Below are 8,045 nucleotides of genomic sequence, written 5' to 3' on the forward strand. Positions count from 1 at the left end.
GATCTATCTACTAATTAAAGAGTCATACGAGTAGGCTTAACTTCAAAACCTCCAATTTTTTTGAATATTGGAGAGAGGCATCAAGTTGATTCTAGCTCCCAAATCAATCAACACCCTTCCAACGGCCAACTTTCCTATGGTGCATGGGATGGTGAAACTACCCGAATCTTTAAACTTAGGAGGTAAGAGTTTTTGTATGATAGCACTGCAATTTCCTTGTACTTCAATAGTTTCCTCTTTAATGTATTTCCTCTTTTTCGTAAGAAGTTCCTTCAAAAATTTAGCATATGAAGGCATTTGTTGAAGTGCTTCAGAGAAAGCTATGTTAATCTCCAATTTCTTAAAAATTTCCATGAAACGCTCAAATTGCTTTTCTTTTTCCTTCCTTGAATAAATTTTTGGGTAAGGAAGGGGTTTCTCAATTGTTTTTCCCCTTTTTCTCTCGTCTTCTTCTTCTTTCTTTTTCTCCCCCTCATCTTTCTCATCTTCTTTCTTTTTCTCAACCTCTTCTTTTCTCTCTCTATTCATCTCTTCTTTTTCACTCAACTCAACTTTCTCTTTTCTCTCAATTTTTCTCTCATATAACATCTTGCCACTTCTAGTCATAATGGCTTTACATTCCTCCTTAGGGTTAACTTCAATATTAGCCCCAAAATTCTTCTCATATTTCTCCTCCAACTTCTTAGCTAGTTGACCAACCTGTATCTCCAAATTTCTAATGGCAGCTTCAGTGCTTTTATGATTGGAGGTAGACACTTGCATGAATTGTTGGAGTGTCTCCTCTAGCTTTGCAGTTCTATCAAATAAGGAGGGTTGTGGTTGTCATTGTTGATGTGGTGGTCTATTGAATTGTCCAGCTTGCCCTTGACCCATGCTTGGGTGAGGTTTCCACCCTTGGTTGTAGTTACCTAAGCGGCCCTGATTACTCATAAAATTGACTTCTTCTTGGGTATTGACTTGTATAACACACTGTCCATTGATATGATCTCCGCCACATAGATCACAGAGTTGATGTTGAGCATGTGACACATTTTGAAGTTATTTAGGTAGTTGAGAGAGTTTCTTCATCAAGGCCTCAAGTTGTTGAGTCATTATCTTATTCTGAGCTAATAGGGAATCTTGAGATTGTAGTTGGAGAACTCCTATTTGTTGGAGCTGAGCTCTTTCATTTTGTGTCTCATTATCATTTGCAGCCATATTCTCTATCAACTCATAGGCTTCATCAGGAGTCTTCCATCTAATGTTTCCTCTTGCTAAGGCATCCAACATCAATTTAGTCTAAGATTTGAGTCCTCCAAGAAACATAATGACCACTGTAGGTTCATCAAATTCGTGAGTAGGAGTGTTCCGCAATAGGCCTTTGAATCTATCCCATGCTTGGCCTAAAGTCTCATCCATGCCCTACTGGAAATAAGATATTTCCTGCTTTCCTTTGTTTATCTTGGACTGAGGGAAGTACTTGTTCAGAAACATAGCCACCACATCTTCCCATTTAGTGAAACTATTCCCAGAGAATGAATTTAGCCACATCTTAGCATTGCCACCCAAAGAGAAAGGAAACAAGCTAAGTTTTATAGCTTCATCTGGCACATCCTGAATCTTCATTCTATTGCATATTTTTGTGAAAGTGGTCAAGTGTTCATATGGATTCTCGTGAGATAAGCCATTTAATTGATTACTCTACACCAAGTGAATGAGAGCAGGCTTCATCTCCATGTTAGTGGCATTGATCATCAGCCTGGCAATACTGTCAAAATTAAAAGGGCTAGTGACTGTTGCATAATTCTCCAGAGTACGTCTAACTAGACCCATATTCTGATTGTTAGCCATGTCTTTTGTTTCCTTATCAGATACTTAAGTAAAAGGTTGTTCAAGAATCTCAGGAGGGGGAAAAAGTTCTCTAGAAATCCTTTTTTGCCTTCTTCTTCTACTATTGTGCAGACCTGTAAAGAGAGGTTCAGATAATCTTGTGCTCCTAATACAAATTTTTCCCTGCATACACTAAAGAACACTGCACTAGAGCACCATATTAGCCCAAACAAATAAAAAAATAAACAAAAATTAAAAACAGTAAAAACAAAGAAAAAGTCTAAACAAGTTAAGAATCACACAAAAGTATAGTATGACCACGAGTCCCCAGCAACGGCGCCAAAAACTTGTTAACTCATTGGCAAGTGTACCAAATTGTATCAAGTAATATAAAATGGTAAGACCAAGTATCGTTTCCCAAGAGACTTGTGTCACTAACAATCGTATAATACCTTAACTAACTAAGACTAAAGAACGATTCCATTGAATGAAATTTGAATTGCAGTAAAAATAAACATAAAAACTTGAATGTATAATTGATCTTTTGAGGCTAAAATAAGAATGAATGAATGATATTCAGTTGATATGAGATGATGATGTTGTTGGGGTTATATTTCACCTACTTCACTTTCTTGCATAATAGAACTCATCTTCTTCATTGGAATGTTAATGTCACTTACGAAATTACTTAGAACCCGATCCCTCGGCGTAAAAAGCTTAGCCTTAATTATTAGACCTCAATCCTTTGAATCCCTAATAACCAATTCCGCAATAAGAAAAGAAGCTTAAGACAACCAAACGTCTTATCCCTATCCCCAGGCAATATTCCTTTTGGGTGAAATCCTCCAGATCATGATTCATAAGATATTTCTCAATACTCAAACAAATCAAACATCAAGTCATGAATGGCCAAAACAAGACAAGATTTACGAATAGGATGGAACCCTCTCCTAGCATTAAGCACGCAAGAAGAAGCTTCGAAACAGATGCACAGCGGAATAAGATTTGGTGCAGTGAAATGGATGCACAGAAAAGTGTTTGATGAAAGTTTGGATGAAGATGTGGTGTGTGTATGATGCCTCCAAGCTCAGAAGGCCTTCGTACTAAGGAAGGAAGCTAGAGGGGAGTATCTGAATTCGAAATTCAGAGGTGACTAAGGGATATAAGAGGCTGAGCAAACAATTCTGCAGCATTTCATTACATCCAAAAGTGAGAAAATACAAAGAAAAGGCCCTCTTATTTATAGGTGAAGAGGAGCCTAATTTCTGATTTAATTCCCTCCTAAATTCAAATTAATTAGCATAGAAGGCACATTCATTTTGATCCAGCAAGGTCCATGCCTCATTCCAGCTCAGCCAGCAAGGTGCATGCTTCATTCCAAAACAGCCAAGTCACGTGGATTGGTCTTCTCTTGGGTGAAAAATGCTGGTGCATTTCCCATTCCGCAAGCACCTCCCTTTTTGGCTCCTTTGATTGGCTCTATTGATTTAAATTCTTGGATGGCTCAATCATGGTCTCCAAGATTTATTAGTTCCTACAAAACAAAGTATAAGTATATTAAAGAAAATCCTACTAAGACTTTAGAGAAGAAAAATCAAGAAAGAGTCTTTAACAATCCATCTTCACTTCCCTTTCTTAGCCTTAGCTTAAGTTGATACTCCTTTGAATGGAATGCCCTAAATGGGTTTCCATCATACCCTCCTTCTTGAAAAACGATTTGTCCTCAAATCAGAAAGATATAAAGAAGCACAACTTTGGTTTTTTACTTTCCTCCTGGATCAAAAATATATCTACAATAAGCATCAAATATATCTCTAATTAGTATCAATCCAAGAAAGAATTTTTTTATGGAAGTAACTTTACAATAAAGACTTTGTTTTATAGTTTTAAAGAAATCTGAAAGTCCTAATTCACAAGTCACTTTGCTTTTATCTTGAGTTTCTTGTATCCCTAAGAGTAACAATAACTCAAGATTTAAATTGCCATATTTTGAAGATGGTAGTATAATGTTAATTGGTCATGCAAAGATTTAAAGATAATTGAAGAAGAATTAAAGGATTGGAAACCTTCCCTTTTTGGTTTTCTTTGAATTGTAGGAGTAGAATTTGCCATCAGTAGCAAATGCTCCTTTTCTCTCTTTTCTTTTTCTCTTCTCTCATCTTCTGCTTTCTTCTCTTCTTCTCTCTTTCTCTTTTCTTCTTCTATCTTTTCTCTCAACTCCTCTTCTCTCCTTCTAGACTCTCTCTTTCTTCTCTTATCCAAGAGTTTCTCAAGTTTTTCTTTAAATTCAATTTCCCTTCTAGAGAAACCATCTAGACCTTTCATAAACGTTTTCCCTCTTGAATGAGGTGTCCCATTAATTCTAGGTCTCTCTTGGCTGAAGGAGGAACAAAATTTCTTCTCATGCAAGCTCTTAGTTCATACCAATCATGAATGGAGGATTTTCTACCTTTCTTGACACTATATTGCCTATGATTCCACCACTCACTTGCATGTTCTTCTAATCTAGAAAGATATATGTTAAGAGCAAAAGATTCACTATCTCTAGCAAGAAAAAGATGTATTTTATCAATTTTTCTTTCCCAAGCTAAATATGTTAAAGCACTAATATCCCTACCAAAGAATGGAATATCTTTCCTAGCTTGGTTGTACCTTTCATCCTTCCTTCTTTCTTTTTGTTCACCTTTATTTTGATTTTTCATGTATTGGGCAAACAAGTTCCTAAGCTCACTCATTTCTATTTCTTTCTTGGTGATCATGATTTCCTCATTCATCTTTTTAATTTCAAAAGTGGATTCTTAGTTTGAAAAGGTTTAAGATTTTACCTAGAGACAATTCCCAGGTAAGAGAGGTGAGCCAAAGGCCGCTTAAATACCAAGTCTTACCTAGCCAGAATGTCTAAGGTTACTTACTTGACCATTTTCAAAGTAAGATTCATTATTGAATTTAAAAATGGACTCAAACAATCAAAATGAAAGATAAAACACCTAGACTTCTAATGGAACAAAAGCCTAGAGCGTGAAGATAAAACAAAGGAAATCCTAGGTGAGGCTTGTAGCTTTGGCTAACAAGACACACTCACCGTCTACTATCAAAGCAAACAAAGAAAATTGCCAAGATTGGAGAGAGCACCAAGGACTCTTCCAAACACTTGGTCTTAAATGGCCTTTTACAAACAAAACTGAAAACTAAAATGGAAACATATTACAAGTTCAAAACTCAAAAGAATCAAGCTAAACTACTCTACTGATCCATATGTGCACTGATTTGAAACTTGTTTTTGTTGCTCTCTTAGTGCTTTAGCCCTTCAATCCTTGCTCAAAGAGGTTTCAAGCTTCTGGAACAGTGTTGGCTACTGTAGAGTATTGATTCTGCTGTTTAGTTTCTGTGCAACCGTGAAACTCCAATTAGAGCACGTTCATCTAACTTTTAATGGTCTTCACAAAACTCTCCAAAACAGTTTTTGAAAATCTGTTGCACAAGCTATAAGACACCCTTCAAGTGAAAACCTACACTATTATATCAAACCAGCAAGAATATCTAATGTTCCAGTTCAGCAAATCAATTTATTCAATTGGTCCAAAATTAATGATGGAATCAGCTTGAATTTAAGGACCAAACTGGTCAAAACAGAACTGAATGAAAACTGGGTTATTGTCTAGAAGACAACACCAAACTGCACCAAAAATCAGAAAGCTGAATTGGTTAACAAGGTGTGATAAAAACTGTTTTGAACAATTTTAAAAAAAAACTGAAATCTGCACCTTCAATTGTAAAAACCAGTTTAATCAACAAGTTTCAAAATCCTTTTGATTATTTAAAATGTTTCTCAAATCAGAACTATATAAGCTAATTGCATAACACAAATCAAATTCTGAAACTGGACTGTTTCAGCATTGGACAATAGTGCAGTATTTCTCTCGGCCAAGGCTATTTGGCTTCATGTGCATGCACTCAAATCTCACTTCCTTTACTGTTTCAGGGTGCTCTAGCAAGCTTCTTTTAGGTTCCAAACACTCAATTTCTCATTCACTTTCATATGGAGCTGGTCTCTCAAAATTTGGCTATAGGAGTTGCCAATTTTCACTCAAATTCTCACTGCAGAAAAGTGTTTTATGCTGCTGAAAAAAAAATACAATTAATGTTTGCTGGACAGCACACTTGAATTCACAAATTCAGGTTCCTCTCCACTTCCAAAGATTCTACCTTGGTAGGGAAAGGGTTCTGCAACTTGAATGCTCCAATTGGACTTCACAACACCATTGCAATCATCCAAAATAGTCACCAAACAGATTAAAAATCTGCACCAGTTTCAACACCAAAATTTGACTTGAACTTGACAATTTAAGAGGCCAAAAACTCAAAAGCAATAAAAATAGGTTTACAACAGAAGTAGGCACTCAAATGGATCCTAAGAAAGGTGCTAGAACAGATTAAGAAAGCAAGAAAACTCAAAATGCAGGTTGAAAGACAATTAGCAAGAAACTGTTTGATAAAAACAGAAGGTGTTCGATGAAATGCCTTAAAGAAACCCAGATTTAATGACAAATTAAAACACTGCATCAGAATTTTGAGCACATGACTTTAACATACTGGAATTGAATTCTAAAGCTGGAAGAGACATAAGAAAGAATAATTCACCGTTTAAAATGAGTAACAAACATGTATGAACACTGGAAACACAACACAACAACAGGAAACACGAAATTAATGACTGGAAAAAGTAAAACAGAAGCAACAAAAATACTCAAAACAGAAACTGGAAACTGGAACAGAAAGCACAACAGAATGCAGAAATGGAGTGCAAAGATGGAGGAATAGCTTAGCTCTTGGTGCGTGGACGACCTGAGCTCATGATACCACTTGATGGAACCCTCTCCTAGCATTAAGCACGCAAGAAGAAGCTTCGAAACAGATGCACAGCGGAATAAGATTTGGTGCAGTGAAATGGATGCACAGAAAAGTGTTTGATGAAAGTTTGGATGAAGATGTGGTGTGTGTATGATGCCTCCAAGCTCAGAAGGCCTTCGTACTAAGGAAGGAAGCTAGAGGGGAGTATCTGAATTCGAAATTCAGAGGTGACTAAGGGATATAAGAGGCTGAGCAAACAATTCTGCAGCATTTCATTACATCCAAAAGTGAGAAAATACAAAGAAAAGGCCCTCTTATTTATAGGTGAAGAGGAGCCTAATTTCTGATTTAATTCCCTCCTAAATTCAAATTAATTAGCATAGAAGGCACATTCATTTTGATCCAGCAAGGTCCATGCCTCATTCCAGCTCAGCCAGCAAGGTGCATGCTTCATTCCAAAACAGCCAAGTCACGTGGATTGGTCTTCTCTTGGGTGAAAAATGCTGGTGCATTTCCCATTCCGCAAGCACCTCCCTTTTTGGCTCCTTTGATTGGCTCTATTGATTTAAATTCTTGGATGGCTCAATCATGGTCTCCAAGATTTATTAGTTCCTACAAAACAAAGTATAAGTATATTAAAGAAAATCCTACTAAGACTTTAGAGAAGAAAAATCAAGAAAGAGTCTTTAACAATCCATCTTCACTTCCCTTTCTTAGCCTTAGCTTAAGTTGATACTCCTTTGAATGGAATGCCCTAAATGGGTTTCCATCAAAATCACTAACATTCAATGAAAGAAGCATAAACTATTTAAAACATGTTCAAATACATGAAAGTTTAGAGGTTACATCATCCTCAACAATAAATGAATTTAGCTCTCAATTGCCATGGAGAACCTTGGCGTACAATGGAAGAATGAATATGAGATGGAAACCCTAGAAAAAGAAAAGGAAAGCTCTTACATGCCCAATCTTCCTCCAAAGGGTCGAAAATAGTGTTTCTGTACTTTAGTCGTCAGAAGATACGAACCCTAATGTGTAAAAGCCTTTAAATAGATCAAACATGGATCATGGCCCAACGTCGCTGGCGCTCAGCGCCCTAACTAGGGGCAAGCAGGCGAAACTGCGTGAAGAGTGGCGTTCAGCGCCTTAGTTGAGGGCAACCAGGTGTCCTGTGATGTAGCTGACTAGCGCTCAGCGTCCCTGGAAGGGCACCCAAGCGTGGTTGTGACTGGCGCTCAACGCCCCTGAAGGGGGCGCTCAACGCCCCTGAAGGGGGCGCCCAGGCGTGCTTGCGAGATCCTTGGCCCTCAACGCCCCTGAAGAGGGCACCTAGGCGTCCATGCGTGACCACCAGCGCTGAGGGCCCCAGAAAAGGGCAACCAGGC

This window comes from Vigna angularis, chromosome 6 (genome assembly GCF_016808095.1).
Source record: "Vigna angularis cultivar LongXiaoDou No.4 chromosome 6, ASM1680809v1, whole genome shotgun sequence".
Classification (NCBI taxonomy): domain Eukaryota; kingdom Viridiplantae; phylum Streptophyta; class Magnoliopsida; order Fabales; family Fabaceae; genus Vigna; species Vigna angularis.